General features: G+C 36.7%; 1 long non-coding RNA gene across 1 annotated transcript in view; it reads right to left on the bottom strand.

Annotated features, from left to right (window-relative positions):
• The window catches only part of LOC147581105 (uncharacterized), a 280,066-nt gene that overhangs the window by 10,696 nt on the left and 251,612 nt on the right, over positions 1-17,758 (bottom strand). Inside the window, exons 4-5 of the long non-coding RNA XR_015251414.1 lie at positions 13,134-13,247; positions 11,905-12,008 (exon numbers count right to left, since the gene is read on the bottom strand). This is a non-coding gene — a long non-coding RNA (uncharacterized LOC147581105). The remainder of the gene's footprint in view (positions 1-11,904; positions 12,009-13,133; positions 13,248-17,758) is intronic.

The raw sequence follows: 17,758 nt of genomic DNA, 5'->3' as shown, positions 1-17,758 counted from the left end.
ATTGTATGAACCCAAACCAGTGTATTCCCAGCCCACACTCTTAGGCAGAGCTTAAAAATGCTTATAGCCATTCCAAGGCCACTCAATTTAAAGAAAAGGGCAATGAAGAAGGAGTCAGTGTAGAAAGAGATAGCAAACAAACAAACCAAATTGACTGAGTACATTGTCAGACTCCTCCCAGGGCCTCCGGAGAAGAGGAACACTCAAGTGAGCATCTGGAAGGTGAAGCTTATTAGGTTTATGTTAAATTTGCCTTTGAACTCTACCTACTGGAGGTCAGGAGAAGCTTCAGGAAGTAAAAAGGCACTATTTGGGCCAAGAAAAAATAGAGTTGAGAAACGTTTAGGAAGTAAACATAGAAGGACTTGGTGATCATCTGTAAGCTATGGAAGGCAGGAAGGCAGGCAGGCAATTGAGGAATGACCCCTAGGGCTTGAAATTAGAAGCATTATAATGAGCAATAAGTTTTGATATGGATGGGGTAGGCTGAGGAGGACGTGGTTAGAGACATTTTGGAGCCTGTTGAAAATGTGGAAATGTCTCTGGCACGGCCAAGTAGAGATTTTTCATAACATCTATATTAAGTTCTGAAATCAGAGGAGACCAGAGGGCTAGAGACTAGTATTTGGATGATAGACATATGTAGGTGGTAGTTAAGATCAAGAGAATGGATGAGCCCCACTTTCAACACACACACACACACACACACACACACATACACACACACACCACTAAAGACAATGTACAGAGTAAGCAGAGCAATCAAAGAGGGAGTCCAAGAACACTTGGTTTTAGAATGGGAGCAGAGGAAAGGATTTGAAATCATGAAAAGGAGGGGAAATCAGAACGAGGTATGATGTGGAATTCCTGGGAATAAAGAGTTTCTAACAAGAAAAAGTGCTCAAAAGTGACAATTGAAGGTGGAAAAGCTTCAGGTGAGCTGTGAGAGCTGGGAAGCAGAGGTCATGTGATCCAGGCATACAGGAAGGAGGCTAGCCACGTGGAAGAAGCTGGGTTATTGTTAAAGAGAAATGCTAGCTTGATGAGAAGATTTCCCGTCTGTTAAGGTAGGGAATACTTGGGCATACTCACTGAGTACAGGCAAAAGATCAGCAGAGGAGAGCTTTGAAATTCAGGGGTAAACAGAAACTGCTCCCCCAGAGCTTTCCCTAGTATTCCATCTATTTTATGCCTTCTTTCCTTCTCCCTGCAGCATGGATTGAGTGCCCCTTCTATATGTACTATATCTTTAAATACATGAGAATATGTAGTGGATAATTATCTCTTTGTCAACATTTTCCACTAGACAACTTGGGGCCTCATTTAACTTGTCTCTAATTCCCTTTGGCTTAGAGCAATGGTTATTGAAAGAAAGCCTATGAGGAGAAAGAGATGGAAAGACACAGGCTAGAGAACAGAGAAGCAGGATCTATCAAACAGGGGGCTTCTTCACAGTATTTTGAAATCAGGGTGAAATGATAAGGGTGGGCTTTAAATATTGACTTGAAATTACAGGGTTAAGACCATAATGTCACTTACAATGTTTGCAGAACATTAGATCATTTTTGCTTCCAGGCATCTGACTTTACTATTTCTGGATTCTTCCCTGATGGTCCCTTTTTCTGCCCTCTTTATTTCACAGGCACATTCCTAGCATAAAGGGAGACTCTACAACAAGTGGTAGTGGTGAATTGGACCATCAGTAAAAATGTTTGGAAACACTGAAAGCTAGGATTATCTGAACATTATTTTAAAACTCTCTGGGTCACTTTGTGCCTGGAACAACAACAACAGAATTTTTGTATATTGTGTTTACTGTGCTTCACAATCAAGGGCTACTTGTTTTGCCCTGAGCAGCTATTTCCTAATGTGCTGGTCACAAATTAGATAAGGTAAAAAACTGGGGATGATATTCTACTCATCATCAATACTTTAACCCCCCAAAAGAAAAAAAGAAATAAATGCATGCCCTTTGATTGTGAATCAATAGTGTTATCTTCATTTGCAAAGGACAGCACATTAGAACGTGTTGATTTAGTTTCTTATTTCTGTTGAATAAACACACAGGTCGCTAATCATCAGCTACTAAATATATTTTCCAAAGGTGAACAAAAGAAGTGGGTAATTTGATGCTTCTTAATTAAGCTCACAACACAGTTTTTTTTTTTTTTATACTCTTAAAAGCATTTGTTTATGAAAGCTAAATGAGTATAGATTTCTGATGGAAAGATCCCCATCCCCCCAACACACATCAGCTGTGAGTGATTCTGGCTAGTAAATTATATGCTGTCCTCTACATTGCCTTGTAAATGACCTCAACCCTGACCTTGACACAGCAGTATTTCTAAGAGAATAATAATTTATTCTTCATGTTAGATAAACTAAGCCCATGATGGTTCTTAGCTATAATTCTGTACTATTCACTGAGAAAACTGGTCCTATATTTTCAGATAAATAATAGGTGGAGAGGGAGAGAGGGAGAAACAGAGAGAGAGAGAGAAAGACATATAAAGAGATTTAAAGAATAGAAGCATGGATGCCTTGGAGGGTGGCATGTCCAGGAGGTAGGGAAGGATAAATAGCTGTCTCAGCAGTCATCTATGTAGTGTGGCTTTGTATACATGACATTTGTCTAACTTCACATACATTAATTTTGTGTTACTAAACTCTTTATCAGACTTCAGACCTGTTTCCAATATAAAGGGATATAGATATAGATATAATCTTTGAGGACTTTATAAGATCATAATAATGATTAACATTCTTAGAATTTCTATACCTAAAATTAGCTTATCTGAAATGAGAATTTCACCATTGTTATACTGGCCCTTACACATTTCCATAATCATAGCTCACATTAGCCCATGTTAAAGCTTTGTTTATGTGTATGTAAACCCCTACATTAATGTTATATGTTCTGAAAATTTCACTCACACAGCGCTAATTATTATTCACACATTAGTGCCTATTAGCATGGTGTTTCTTTCTTCCTTTTTTTACTTTTTTCTTTTCTTTTTCTTTCTTTTTTTTTTTTTTTTTTTTTTTTTTTTTTTTGCAAATGTTTCCGCCAGCATTTGGATTTCACTTACTTGGCAGAACCAACTTGTTATCATGGTTTTCAAAGTCTGGCAGCCAGCCTAAGAAGTGACCTATTTTGCTGTCCGAATTTCCTGTCCTCCTCATCATTACAGATATAAACAGATAATCTGTTAAACTCATTGAAACTTTCTTGAAAAAAATGGCAAAATGGAACTTCAGTAGGTCTCCAGATTCTATTGTCAAAGTAATAAAGAACAACCTTTTAGCAAATTGGAGTTCATTTGATTGTGTTTGATATGCAATTATTGGTAGGAAATTCATCCTTTTTAACAATTATAGATTTTTTTAAGTCAGTCCTATTTTGTAGAAATCTTAGAAAATAAACATTTAAACATACTCAGGGGCATGACTTACTTAAATTGAATCCCAAATATAACATACATTAAGATGTAATATTGAAGTTAGCCTATATCAAGAGAGTGAGATTACTCTAAGGATTTGGACTCATATAGTAATAATGAAGTTGAGGTTAATTTTAAATATTACATATAGCTTGCTGGGGATACAAACTTAAGAGCCAGCATTGAGCAAACAACATTGAATTAATTACTATTTATTGAACAGTAATAAAGGGTAATCTTTTTTTCCTAAACTCTATAAATTAAATGCTTTCTTTCGGTGGTTTAAAAATGTAACTCATTTTATGGAGTGAATTCCTAGAAGGAAATAATGGATTTGTAGACAACAGAAGCAGGAAAATGAACCATCACGTTTTCCTGTATGCTCAGCTTGGCTGGCATTACATCTTTCAAAATCTCAGAGTTGGAGGGAATCTTAAAGGAAAAGTCAATTGAGAAAGAAAGGTAGAAGACTCATGAGTATCTCAGTCCAGAATGCTATCACAAAGTACCATAGAATGGGTGGCTTATAAATAACAGAAATTTATTTCTCACAGGTCTAGAAGCTGGCAGTATGAGATCAGTATGTCAGCATGCTGAGTTCTGGTGAGAGTCCTTTTCTAGGTTGTAGACTATCTTCCTTTCCTTGTATCCTCACATGATAGAAAGAGGGCAAGACAGCTCTTTGGGGTCCCTTTAAAAGGGCACTAATCCCATTCATGAGGACTCCACCCTCAAGACCTAATTATGTCCCAAAGGCCTCACATGGGGGATAGGATTTCAGCATATGAACGGGGGGTGGGGGACACTAACATTCAGTCCACTGCACTGAAGAAGAGGAAGCCATTCCTTGACACTCCATTCCCTTAATTAGTTCATTAGCTAAAAGTCAAAATCTATCTGGAAAATTCTGCTTCCTGGTCAAGCTGACCTTGAGTTGAACCCTTAGCCCACAGTTTCTGGGTTTACTCCATTGAAAATAAAATATTAAGGTTGTCTCTTCAACATACACTTGATTCTGGAACCCCTGTCCCTAGGCATTTAGTGCAGTAGCATCCCAAAGGATTAAGGTGAAAATCTCTGGGCTCCTCTGGAGGCTGGAGAGAACAGTGTGAAGCAACTAGTTCAGGGAAATCCACATGTTAACTGCAGCAGGACCATCATTATAATATGGAGGAAGTAAATCCAAAGAATAAGGGAGTAAAAGCAAAATCAAAGATAAGGTCCAGTAAGTACTCAGAGCACTAGGGAACAATAAATGGAAACTCAAAAGAAGGAACAAAGTTCACTGAGATCTGTTGAGGTTAAATAAAAACAAGGTCACAATACAGAGAAGACAAAGGTCAAACCAGAGCCATTGCAAAGACTGGAGATCCAACAAGCTATGAGAGCCAATGTGTTCCTAAATGGTCCTTTTGATGCGGTAACTTTGGGGGCTATTGCTAATCCTAAAGGATTTTATAGATATGGAAAGTCATTCTATAGATTTGGAGCATTTTTCTGGCTTTGTACTTCCATGACTTCTGGCTTGCCATCTCTTGGGACCTGTGGTCATCCAGAAATGTTTCCTCCTCGTCCCTTATACTTCAAGTTCTAGAGGTCCAGACTATGCATTTATTCTTCAGTTCCTAGTATACTGTTCTACAAAGTGCAAGTTCAAAATAAAAAATTGAAATTAATTGAAATATAAATAGACTGAATGGTAAATATTTCCACATCTCTGGGACTGTGTTTCATTTCATGTTGTGTTAGACTTGTCTTTGGCTATTTAATTCAATTGCTTGGGGTGTGATGGAAATGACGCCAAGGTCACAAGTTCAGTCCTTGTGTGAGCAGCTTGCTGAGCTCTATTTTGTGGCCATAGAGTCCACTGGCCAGCTGTCTTGAAAGTGCATGACACTGGCCACCAGAGAATGAGAAGAGATATGGGGGATCAGAGGAGACTCCTCACTTCTGATAACAATACAACTCAGAATGTCTGACTCATAATAAATTGGACTTTTCATAGAGGGTCTTGTTTCCTTTGGGAATTCCATTCAAAACATTATAATAATAAATACAAACTTATAATACTTTTAGAAGTCCAGGAAAGAATGAGCCACATATAGAGTTAGGCAGCACAATGGAAACAGCAGAAAAATCAGCAGTGGGAGCCCAAGGCCTGAGCCTTCTCTACACTACTTGGGACTAATGTGATCCCTAGGACAAGTTTTTAAATCATTCTGAACTCCAGTTTCATTATGTGTAAAAACTTACTCACAGCATCGTTAGGAGAATTAGGGGAGATAATATTATCATCATAACTAACTGCTTAGTAAATGTTAGGTGTTAGTAATAATTTAGAGTTGCAAGTAGATGGAAAAAAAAAATAGCTGACCACATATGAGAACAGCAGGGACCCAAGAATCAGAGTATCACAGTTGTCAAGGATTGCAGTGATACATCCTATCCTGGGTTTTACAGATAAGCATTGGAGAAGCTCAAGTTTGAGTGCCTTGCTTGGTTGTCACAGATTGACAGAGCTGAGACTAGAGCTTCCATCTCCATGTCCAATCTCATTGCTCCTTCATGCTTAGCAAGAGAAGGCAGTCTGAATTCCAATGAGGAATGTAATATTTAGACACTTTAGTAAGTCCCCTACTGAACATGAAAAACACCATAACTTGGTTACTTCATTCAAATAATAGTTATTGAGTGCTTACCAGATGGTGAACACTGTCCCAGATACTGGATATTTGGGATCCATCAAGATAAATATAAAGGACACATACCAGATGATTTCTCATATGTGGAATTTATGAAACAAAACAAATGAGCAAAGGGGAAAAAAGGGAGAGAAAGAGAGAAGAAAACCAAGAAAGATTCTTTTTTTTTTTTTAATGTTTATTTTTGAGAGAGAGAGAGAAAGAGAGAGACAGAGCATGAGTTGGGGAGTGGCAGAGAGAGAGGGAGACACAGAATCTGAAGCAGGCTCCAGGCTCTGAGCTGTCAGCACAGAGCTCCACGTGGGGCTCGAACTCACAGACCATGAGATCGTGACCTGAGCCGACTTGAGACTCTTAGCCTACTGAGACACCCAGGTGCCCCCCAAAAACAGATTCTTAATGACAGAAAACAAACTGATGGTTACAACGGGGGTTGTAGGTGGCGGGGGGGGGGGGGGGTGGTTAAATAGGTGATGAGGATTATGGAGTGCATTTATTGTGATGAGCACTGAGTGTTGCAAGCAAGTGTTGAATTAGTAAATTCTACACCTGAAACTAATATTACGCTGTATGCTAACTAACTGGAATTTAAATAAAACTTAAAAAAAGAATGTAAAACAGGCCCTGTCCTTGTGAAGACAAATCTCCAGAGAACAACCACCATGTAAACAAATGAATACAATTTAGAACCGTAAAAGCCCACGGAAGGCGCTGTACAGTAAAAGAAATCCTGGAACTTCTCAAGAAGAGGTGATTGGGCGACTGCCTCAAAACAGCTATGTTATGTTATGCCAGTATTATCAGAGATTGCCTGTCAGTTATCCCTTCTCTTACATTTGCCCTTAGAAATGCCTTTCAAAGAATACTTCGAGAAAAACTTTGACTCAACATTTTAGTATGTATGGTTGCTCTGTGACCATTTGGTAGTAGAATGTGGACCTGAGATTCAAATAGAAAACAATGTTAAATTTACTTTTGTGGCTTTTTGACACCTTGAATAGGTTGGTAATAGCAGAAATTCCTACCTCCAGGGATTTTCCAAAATTAATATCTGGAAGCCTTGGTCTGCATGTCTGAATAGATAGGTTGTCCAGTGAAAAGTTATGGGACTCTATTTTTCTTCAGTGTTTATATTCTCACTTTTGAAAGGTTGTGGCGGGGTGGAATTTACAACCATCTTTGTTCACTATGTGTATTCCACCTGCTCATGGGTCTCATTCTCCTATAGTCACTTGTAATCAGAAACCTCCATTCAGGACAACTGCCGGAAACATTGTTCTATTCCATTTGTTTGGAGACACCAATGGTCAGGTAATATTTTGTTGGTCAAAGAATAACTCTGCTATGTTGTCTCAACTTTAAAAAGTAGATTTACAAAGTTGTTGAATATTTCCTCACGGTCACCTTCTGTGCACTACTTTTTTGTACTCTCAATCCACGCTCTTCATTGACTAGCTTCGATTGACACATTCTTTGATTAAACAAGTTATCCCTTGATCAAAAATTAAAACCAAAAAAAAATAATTTGATGGATAACCTGAGTACTCATGTTAACATGCAAGAAGCAAGACTTTGTATTATATACCAAGATTACAATGAATTAATCTAATTTGAAAAAAAGGATACATTTTCAATTTCTTTTTTTTTTTTTTATAAAATAGAGCTCCTAACCATGAATAAAAGTAATGCCCTAAGTAAAGGTGATAGTGCTCAAAGATTCCCGTTTGGTTTTTTAAGAGAGGTGAAGAAGGGGAAGGAAAAAATATTTTTCTTTATGCAACCAAAAAGATCTGCATTTTAAACAGCCTCCTCCTACCAAAAAAAAAAAAAAAAAGCCACCATCTTTAATTTCTTTAACCAAATTGAGCAGGTATCGTGGTTTTGCAGCTTTACATTAGGTTAATGTAAAGGCTGTGTTCATTTCACTTACTGTATAATTAGGATTTGAGTCCAAATCCCAGAGTGCATATGACAGGGATTTTCTTAAGGAGACTATCTGCTCTTCTCAAAATGGCCTTCTTATTTCTTGTGTTTCTAACATCAGAAAAGTGAGTATAAACAAACAATAGATGACCTTTATGAGTAAAACATCTGAGCACAGAAAGATTAATCGACCTCCATCAGCCAGTCATTAAATCAAATAGGAGCTTTTCTTGTACTTTTAAACCTCCGATTTACAGTCAGGCCAATTGTGTAAAAAGGCTGGTAATACAGTGACGCCCAATGCCACTGGGCTTTAGAAAGCTGACAGTTCCTGTAAAATAGTCATTAAACAACCTCTAGAAGAGACTCATCAGCAGATGCCCCCAGGTGAAGGAGAGAGAAAGCTGAGAGAATGAAGGAGAATCTAACATCTTAGCATGACTGAATTAAACAGAGCATATTATGCTGATTTCCAGAGTCAGCCCAGTAATTTAATTTTCAGAGCAGTTCCTTTGATTGTAGCAACCATTTTATGAAACATTAATAAAACTTTGTGTGTGTGTGTGTGTGTGTGTAACACACATCTCTTTTCCATTTAATTAAGAAAAAGTAGTCAACATATTTAAATTTGCTGACCATTAGTTCCGTAAATGCCAAAAAATTTTGTTGTTGTTATTTTTGAAAAAGCAAAGGAGCAGAATAATATAGCTCCCACTGTATTATTCCCTAGTAAGCACAGAATAGGGAAAAAGAAATAAAGTACATAAAGTTATTACATGTTAGTCCATAGGATTTTACATTAAGACTCTGAGCTAAATCACTGCTATAATGTATAATCCAAATGTGATTTTGTAGCTCCTGTATAATGATGTCTACTGTGCATCCAAATTAATTGTTACAGAATACACATTGCCCTGTATACTAAGTGTTTATCAAAGATTCTAAGACAAACAGATATTCCTGGATCAAGATACCCAGTGGAAAGTTGTGTCTACTGAATTTTGTTATACATTTTAAGTAACAGCAGGTTCACAGATATGAATGTTTTAAAGAAGGAAGGGACCTTAGATAATTAATATGGATGTGCCTCACTTTACAGAATATGTAGATTCCTGAAATGTGCATCATAAAACTATTTTCTTTGCAAGTTAACTTATACTTTCTCATTTATTTCCATCATAAAGCTAAAGATCCATTCTCACTGAAGTAATTTTTGGCTCAAAGACAATGATCACATTTAAGAATGAATCAACCTTTTTAAATCAGTGGCAAATTTTATATTCAAATCTAGTAATTATCCTTTGCCTGAGCTTTTTGCTATAATTCTCTCTTGTCTTTCATGACACAACCCTTATTATTTTAACTTCATTGTTAGATGCCTTGTATTCCCTACTCTACTTTATTTTTTAAAGAAATAGCCATATATAAATGATAAATAAATAAGTCAGAATATCCCTTCAAAATAACATACAAATATAAACAAGACTTTTGTTAATAAGTAGTTTAAAAAAAAAAAAAACAGCCCACATTGTCAGTCCCCGCAAGAACATGAGTAATGTCACAGCTAAGGCAGCTCTGGAGGACATTAGGGTCCCAGAGACCTGGGTTTACTGCAGGTGCTGCAGATGACTGAAGACCTCTCCGGGTCACTTAGCCTCTCTGGGACTTGGTTTCCTCATCATTAAAATGAAAAGGCCACACTAAAGGTTTTTTTGTTTTTTTTTTCTTCTCCCATCATTATACCTCTGGGATCCTAATAAAAGTGTTCTCTCTATGTAGACCTAGTTAGTACTTTCTATGGTTCTTGACATAGTTATTAACAATAATGTCCTTATTAAACTTTCGACAGTCTCACCTCATAGTAAGATGGACACCACCAAAAAGACCATGGCCACATGTTATTATATACAAGAGAGCCATTCCCCAAATTGTGTGTGTTTAATGGTTATTCTTATATTTGTTTTCCGTATTTTTATGTTGATGAGTTTTCCAAGTTTTTCTATTAAATTATAAAATATCTATAATTATTTCTGTCCTGAGTTCACAATTTGGAACTTGATGTTTGTGTCTATATTTGGGATGCAAAACAATACCCAGTTTTCAAGCATAGCATTCAAGTGTTTTTGGAGATCACTATTGTGTATAAAAGTCTGCAAAGGAGTGTCAGAATTTGCTTCATCTCATTATACCAAACATATTAATTAACTCTTTAAGTTCTATATTCTTACACAATGAATAATCTGTTGGTAAATCATAAAGATTCACATTTAAGTCCATACCTAAGGCATTTGCTAATCACCAACTCTAAAATACCCATAAGATTAAGCACCACTCATTCAGGGAAGGAAGGAAATAGAAGATAGTTGTTTAACAGACTTTCATCTGGGAAAGATTTTATTAAGAGCCTCTTTCCTATACGCCAAGATATGAATGCTTGAGTATAATTCAATTTTATACAAAAGAAAATTCCATTCAAATCTAAAGATAGAATATTTCTATTTCAAGTTACTTTCCACTGAATTACTGAGAAGAATTGAAAGATAGCAATCCGAAGTTCTAAATGTATGAAATAAGTCTTCAAATGGGAAATAACATTTGCAAATTCTTGGGGCCATGGATGGCAGGGGAGTAAGGCCAACTGTTCAGTGTGTTAAGGTTAATTCCATGGTGTGCAGCAGGAATACAGTCATCTTGTATTGCCACACTGGTGGCAAACCGGGTTGGTGTGTGTGGTCATTTTCCTGGGATTCTCTTAAAAGGGAAGCACGGTGTAGAACCCCAAATGCCAGCCCTAAGTTACAAAATCTATTGGGCTACACTTTTTTCAAAAGTTTAATCTCCATTGTTAGTCCTGTGAAGAACAGCCCTGCCCTCTCTATTTTCTTACAGAGGTGCTTTTGATGGAAAACTTTGTGGATGTTTGTGATATTGCTCAGAGCCCATTGGCAGATGAGCATCTCTTGCTGTGGCCTCCATCATTATTTGCCTGTCTTGTCTATTAACGAGCACTATCATCCCATCGTGGGATGACAGCTGCAACACGTACTCAGGCGCAATAAACAGCTAAATGAGGCGCACAGCAATTTCACTTGTCACCAGCGCCCTCGGCACGACTGGCTGCACAGCTTGATGCATAAATTCATGAGGCTGTTGCATATGATGGAGTATGCTTGGCTGAAAGAGGTGATGGATAGCAGGGCAGCTAAAAATGGCCATCACCTTGACTCTGTCAGGACATTTTTTAAAACTACCCCATCAGCTTTCTTGTATTCAATGCACTATCATAGCACCGAAGACTCTAAGGTACTGATTTGATACTTTTCTTCAATAAAGACTTTTGGAGAGTTTTCTCTAAAAGGAGGTGCCATGTACTGAGGTGGGTACATTTATTCATCATTATCTCTGATGCTGCTAAATTAAGTTATGTGCAAGAGTAGAAGTTACTACTGCATAAAAAAATCTCAGAAATCAATTTAAGTCTTAAATAATGTGGGAAAAGAACATGAGTTTTTGAAAACACTTCCAAATCGTATGGTAGAGTGGTGGATTGGCTAGCCTGAGATTTGAAGAATTTGAAAGTATGGCATGAGAATATTCAAACACATAGACTCCAGAGATAGAACTTGTGTACAACTCATTACAACATTGAATAATATTTCAGGGCACATGATTATAGCAGCGTTGGCAATGCATTTCCTAGTTAATATACAAAACACAAGCAAGGATTAATACTTCACAAGAGTACTTCCATCAAGAAGTGTTGGACTGGGGACTTTAAAAATAACCAATAATACAATGCATTCATTTCTCTAAAAATACCCCTGTAACCTCTTACTTACTCAGCTGCCTGAATTTAAGCCAGAACTCCAACCACCATAGGCAAGGCCCTGGGTGTCCCACTGGAATGGGCTATACATCCTCCATCTATGTTAGTGGAAGTCATCTAAGGAAGACAAATATAAAGGCAACAAAATCAATGAGGCAGTTTCCTGCAAAGCTTTATGCATTAATCTCTATCACACAGAGATATATACACACACCAGTATAAGGGAAGGAAGTCACTTGTTCTCTAATAAAAGAGAAAACCTTTGATAATAAGCAATTAATAAAGTTGTCATGATTAGTTATGCAACTATGAATCAACATGTGCAGTAAAAATGACCACTTTCTATAGACAAAAAATATCTATGATTCAATCATAGTGAAAACAGTCATTAATATGGGTGATTATGAGTGACCCTTATAGCTACTTTGCTTCTCTTCCTTTTGTAATAAAGTAAGAGTTGTCTTCAACTGAGCAAGAGTTACTCTAACAATTTAGACACATATGCACTAGATCAGAGAGTAAATTTATTAGCTATTACCCTTTTTGTTCTTAACTTCCCATATTCAAACCCATGTTTCCCAAATCGCCTAAATTTAGCAAAGTTATTTTGAAAAGAAAGCTGGAGAAAGGTAAAATATGTGAGAGATAATGTTCTTACTAATGTGAATCCAAAGTACCATACCAAATGTTAAAAAGAAATTTCCAAATACATAGGAGGAAAATACTTTGGAATTGTTTGAGAGGCAGGGGCCTTTTAAGAAGACAATTACATGGCGTGATATCCTTAACATATTGCCCTAATTGGCAATCATCTGACTAATCTCAGGACTAGGTGGATTTGATGTAAGTAAGGAGGCATGAGTATTGGCCATTGGTGGGTAGGAGCAGTTGAAGAGGAGAAATTTTGACGAAGTTGGGAAGATTAAGAAAATTCCCTATCAGTAAGACTGGAATTAGAAGTCATTGTGAACTAATAAGGATAAAGATAACAACAGGTATTGTAGACCTTCTTTATGCCAAGCATTGCAAGACTTGGATAAGGATGAGGTAAATGAGACACTACACTCAGGTTACACAATTTAAAGGCATGCTGAGAAAAGGTCAATCATAAAGATAAATGGTAATTTAATACGATATATTTAACACAGAAATTAATGCCAAATATTCACGATTGTATGAATTTTATTGTTGCATAGAAATTACTACAAACTTAGTGGCTTAAACATCCGTTTATTTTCTCACAGTTCCTTTGGGTCAGAAGTCGGTGACGGCATGGCTACTGCATGGCTGGGTATGCTCAGGATCTTACAAGGCTGAAATCAAACTGTAGCTCATGATTCCCTTCCACTCTTGTTCCTGTTAATAGCAGAATAGAGATCTTTGTGGTTGTAGGACTTGTCATTGTTGCCTAGTCAGTTTCATACCTTGTGGCTGTTCCTCAGTCCTTTCCTGTGACTCCTTGCTTCTTCAAAGGCAGTGGTGGCAAGGTGAATCCTTCCTACCTTCAGATCTCCCTTATACCTTCTCCCTTCCTCTTTTGCTATCAGCCAGAGAAAGCTCTCTGCTTTTTAAGGGTTTGTGTGATTGGATCAGGCTGACCCAGATAATCTTCCTACCTTAAGATCAACTGTGACCTAACATAGTAACATAACATAATATAAAACATAACATAACATAACATAACATAACATAACATAACATAACATAAAACAACATAACATAACATAACCATAAGAGTGATAGTACATCACTCATCTTGTTTACAGGTTCTGAGGATTAGCAAAGGAAATTTTTGGGGTGCTATTTTATTTTATTTTTTAATTTTTTGAAAAATTTTTTATGTTTATTTATTTTTGAGAGAGAGAGAGCACAAGAAGCTAAGGGGCAGAGAGAGGGGGAGACAGAGAATCCAAAGCAGGCTCCAGGCTCTGAGCTGTCAGCACAGAGCCGGACATGGGGCTTGAACTCACGAACATGAGATCATGACCTGGGCTGAAGTAGGATGTTCAACCAACTGAGCCACCCAGGTGCCCCTGGGGTGCTATTTTAGATTCTGCCTACTACAAAGATGAACAAAGTCTCAAAATCTTAAAGATTATATTTAACCCTGCACCTGCACAACCCTGACTCACTTCCTTACCCAACCCAAACATGTTTCTGACAAAACTTTTCTTTTTACAAAAACAGTCTATGAGTCATCAATTGCCAATTTGATTTTAATATTAAGATATCTTTTGATTGGGGCCACCTCCCCTTTATTTTTATACCCATGCTAAGTGCCTCAATGACCCCATATCAGTTTCAGCCCTTTATGTTCCACCTCCACCTTTTCATTTGCTACAGTCTTGGAAGCAGTTTTCTCTGCAACCTTGTAGTGTGAAGACTGGCATGACCAGTCCCTATCACTAATGGGGACACTCAGAGAAGAAAAGTAATTTGCTCACATTCATATAGGTATTAAAAAACAGAGCTGGGATCCTAACTCAGATTCATCTGACTCCAGAAACACTGTTGTGACTTCATTCATGGGGCTTACTAGGAGGGATTGATGAGTACAGGCTATGTCAGAGACTCAGAATCATGGATTCAGAAGGATTTTACCCAGCATTCACATCTTATTGATTTAAATTATTAAAAATTTGTAAGCCTCAGGTTGAGATAATAAGATCTACTTTTTATGGGTTTTGGAAGGAGTGAGTGACAAGGCTATAAATTCTTTAAGGTCAAAGACATCTTCTTTGATGTTGTATATAACTATCACACAATAATTTTGTGAATAAATTAATATTGAAGGAATGAGTGAGATGAAACAATATAAAAACTCTATGATTGGAGTGTCTGGGTGGCTCAGTTGGTTAAGCATCCAACTCTTGATTTCTACTCAGGTCATGACCTCATGGTTCGTGGAATTGAGTGCTGTGTGGGGCTCTGCACTGATAGTACAGAGCCTGCATGGGATTCTTTCTTTCCCTCTCTTTCTGCCACTCCTCTGCTCATGTGTGCTCTCTGTCTCTCTCTCAAAATAAATAAACAAATAAAATAAACAAATAAAAGAAAAAAAACCTAAAAATTCTGTGATCTATGAAGTACCATATAAGTATGATATGCCTTCTGTAGAAACATTAGATGTTTGTTAGGGAAATACCAATTTCTAAGATGTTTTATGGAGTTGTCTCTTATGATCAGTTTCCTCAATATAATAATTAGTAGAAACCAAAGGCCTAGATTATAATATTAGACACACAGTGGTCTAAAGGTGGTCTCTGATGCTCCTTAAATTGGTGACACAAAACCGAGCAATGTGGTGACTAGAACTGGCTGTAAAAATTGTAAACCACAAAATTCCTCAATGGCAAAGTAGTTTTTATTTATCAGAATGTAGATTATGTTGCACAGTGGCTATTGGTTAGGAACCAATCACTGACCACCCAATTAGTTCAATCAAGGAAAGAAAGAGAGGAAGAAAAGATGTCCGGAGGCAGGAAGAGAGGGACAGAGAGGAAGAGGGATGGGGTAAAGGGAGAGAAGAAGGAAAGAAATAAAAATGAAGAGAGAAAGAGTGAGAGAAGAAAGAAAGAAAGAAAGAAGAAAGAAAAAAGAAAGGAAAGAAGGAAAGAAAGAGAAAGAAAGGGAAAAAAAGAGGGAGGAAAGGAGGGAAGGAGGGAGGGAGGGATGGAAGGGAGGGAGGAAGGAAGATTTTTTTTTCTTCGATAACCCAGATAATTAGATAGCATATTCTGAAATTATTAAACCAACTCCATAATTTAGACTTTAAAATCATTTGCATTTATTGAACAAATGTCTCAAGAACATTTTTATGTTGATGAAGTATGTCTTCTTGTTTTGGAAAAAAAATTTAAAAAGGCAATCTAACCTAAATGAACATCAGCCAAAGCAGAGTGAAAAATGTTGGAGAGGAATCAGGAGCTCTGAGCACATTTTATACTTGACTCTCTTGGCTAGGGTAGGGCTCAGCAGTAGTGTGCTCCAGATGATAGATTGGAGCTATACTTGGCTCTTTATGGATTTGGCTGATATCTGGCTGTCCAGAAACCCTTTCTTCCTCTAAATTGCCTTCAAATTCAAGAGAAAATGCAAATACCTATTTTTAGCCCCAAATTAACTCAATGCAATTCATTTCTAATATCCTTGTTATGCTCTCTTCTGTTTATCTGTTGTATTATCTAGCAATATATATAGCCATATATTTAAAATATGAAACAAATTATATTTACCTCAAACTTTTATTAATTATGTAGTTTAAATCCATGGATATGCAAAAAATAGATTCAGGATGCTAAACATAGTAAAGAAGCTGTAACTTATATTTATGTATGCATATATGTTTATAAGCAATATCCTTTTCCATTCTTTAATTTCATTCCCTCTCTTTTTCCTTACATATTGACAATGATGCATTCATTATATGGCATCATTTTTATATAAGAATACCACATAGACTATACATATGTGTTGTTTCTAAGTATGATGGCTTGAGTTAACATTTTTCTATTAATGTCCTGCCTTAACTTGTCTTTCTTTTTTACTTTATTATCTTGTCTTTTGATTAATCTTTTTTTCCTTATACTTCACACACAACAATGAGTCTTTCTATTTTAGAGCAACAGAGCTAGTCTATCAGAACCTAATCCAGATCCCATTTCACAGTGACAAAATGACTAAATAGTCACCTTGGTATGTTCCAGAATGAGAGTGCAAATTTAATAATCCTGATCATAACCTCTTTGCTTAGCTTCAACATTATCATAGATCTGATCATGTCATGTCCCTGCCTAAAACAATTCAATGACTTCACTGTGTCTTTAGGATAAGGATAGCCTATGAACATGGCTTCCAGAGCACATCAGGTCTGGCCCACCTCCTGCCTCGCTGCCTGCCATCCTCCTGATTGCTCTCTACCCTTTAGCTATGCTTGATTTCTCCCTTTTCCACCCATGTGGACTAAATATTTATACGGATTAATTCAAAACTCAAAAATAACTTTGTAAATCAGATGCTAACATTATTCCTTTGTACAAGTAAAGACACTTGTAGGCACACAGAGGCTAAAAAACTTGCCAAGGATATAGAGATAAGAAACCACAGAACTAGAATCTTGACCCACAGATCAGCATTTAAGCACTCCTGGAAATTTCTATAAAGAAAGCCTATTTTGTTGTTGTTTTATTTGGTCTAATTACTTGGCAAAGCATCTTCGGAAAAAGAAGAATAATTAACCACTTTCTATGTAATGTTAATGTATCAGTCTTCCAATTACTTTCTCTAAGAACTTACTTATTCTCACTTAGACCTAGTTTGATGTGCATTTCTTGTAAATAATTCCTAATAGAGACCAATCTCTCAAATATCATTAATGAATTTGACATCTTTTCAACATGTATATTCGCAAATTATTCATTAGTTTGTATAGTAGTTTTGAGACTTGATGATATTGATTACTTTGTACAGAATTTTGAGACATTATGACTATGGTGATCAATGTTTCTGGCAAATGTTCATCTACAGCAAATCCAAATTAAAAGATTTCCTTCTAAAAGGCTATTTGCCCAGAGATAACTCTTTCAAATAGGCAGGAAAATGTCAAGTAAGATTGGTTTGTCACTTTAATATTATAATAGTAAATGACAATTCCTGAGATATGACAGGGAAGATAACTATGGTACTTTTATAATAAAGTATTAATCCCGATTCCTTCCTCCATTGACAATGATATTGAATACTTATTAATGAATTCTTTACTATTCACTTGTAGGGAGCATTTTTAGTGAAAGGTGCTTGGACTTTGAAATTTATAAGTCTTGCTCTATCGATTACTAGCTGTGTTCCCCAGGGCAAGTTAAACTTTC

Source organism: Puma concolor, chromosome B2, assembly GCF_028749965.1.
Source record: "Puma concolor isolate L17-30 chromosome B2, mPumCon1.1.hap2, whole genome shotgun sequence".
Lineage (NCBI taxonomy): Eukaryota > Metazoa > Chordata > Mammalia > Carnivora > Felidae > Puma > Puma concolor.
The sequence above is the reverse complement of the archived record's forward strand: the minus strand, read 5'-3'. Positions and strand labels throughout refer to the sequence as shown.